At 36.9% G+C, this 1,375-nt stretch overlaps 1 pseudogene; it reads right to left on the bottom strand.

Moving 5' to 3' along the window:
* Positions 1 to 234: 234 nt before the first annotated feature.
* Positions 235 to 722, bottom strand: LOC103461483 (ladderlectin-like; annotated as a pseudogene).
* Positions 723 to 1,375: the final 653 nt, after the last annotated feature.

The raw sequence follows: 1,375 nt of genomic DNA, 5'->3' as shown, positions 1-1,375 counted from the left end.
CACATTTAAGTTGATATTTTCTCATCAACACATTTAAGAGTAACAATATCTGAAATCTGTGCAAGCTTTACAAAGAAAGGAGTTTATGTAAGAAAGGATAAACAAAAGTCAGACTTTATAAATAAAAAATATATAAATTGCACAAAAAAACATTTGCATGTTTTATAGCTCAGTTTGATGTTTTCTGATCAACACATTTGAATAACTGAGTGGATTCAGAATTACTGTACATTCTCAGCAAACTGGTCGAGCTTTACGAACAAAGGCATATCTATTCGTGCCCAGTACATCGTTCCATCTCTTAGCTGAGCCCCAGTTGGCGGTCACACACGATTCAGATCCTCCATAGTTGTTTGGTTCTCCTGCATTCCACAGATTGAAGTCGAATCCAGACCCATCAGATCAGAAATATGTTCCATCCTTATGAATGTCAGACAGTCCGATCCAGTTGATTCCCTCAGCGGGATCAAAGTTTCTGATCAGCAGTTTGACAAAGTTCTCTTCTTCCAGACTGTGGATGGACACCAGGTTGGCTCCTTGGGTCACACAGTGCTGCTCTGCATCAGCCCAGGTCATCAAGGTGGCAACRTACTTGTAGCARSGTCCATTGAAGCYGAACCAAAATGGGGGACAAGCACTGTGCTGTACTTTAATCTCTTGTTTGTCTGAAGGAACCACAGCAGCCAGAGAGAGAGACCAAACAAGAAGAACAGCAAAATCATCTTGGAGTTTGATGTTCTTGATTCTAAGAGATGTCAATGTTTTGATGGAGTTTATCTGCAGGGATGGATGCTGAAGAGAGTTCTGGAGAGAAAGAAGTCCATCTGCTTTCTTTTATTTTTTTCAGAAAGGGCGTCTATCTTGTTCCTGTTAATTAGCTACTTTAATGATTATCTTCATTTCCACACGGACTCTTTATCTGTTTCTGTTCCATCAATCTGTTTTTTTATCATTGAGATATCTTATTATTGAGTTCATAGTAGCCTAACTATGGGTTTTCTTTGTTACTTTCTGCTGTTAACGTGTGAATTAATAAAGTGAAGTTTTATCTCTTGTATTCTATACCCACATATATGTTCTAATAATCTGATTGTACCATTAGTAGTGCATCTATATTTGCTAAATGTCAGAGCAATTTCAAAGTTCCTTATCAAGTGAAATGTGTGTCAACTTAAATGTTTTGTTCTATTCCAGTAAATGTTCATATCTTTAAGGCAGCTTTATATATAGCTATATACCTTCGTCTCTATAATCARTTTTAATCATCATAAATATTCTGACGTCAATCCAAGTCCAACCTAAGTGACTCACCATAAAAGATAACAGCTTGAATGTTTTGATTAGGACTCCTATCAAATTGTCTGTGGAAAGTCAA

This window comes from Poecilia reticulata, unplaced genomic scaffold (assembly GCF_000633615.1).
Source record: "Poecilia reticulata strain Guanapo unplaced genomic scaffold, Guppy_female_1.0+MT scaffold_1740, whole genome shotgun sequence".
In the NCBI taxonomy this organism is placed as follows: domain Eukaryota; kingdom Metazoa; phylum Chordata; class Actinopteri; order Cyprinodontiformes; family Poeciliidae; genus Poecilia; species Poecilia reticulata.
Note: the sequence above shows the minus strand (reverse complement) of the source record. Positions and strands in the feature narration are given on the sequence as shown.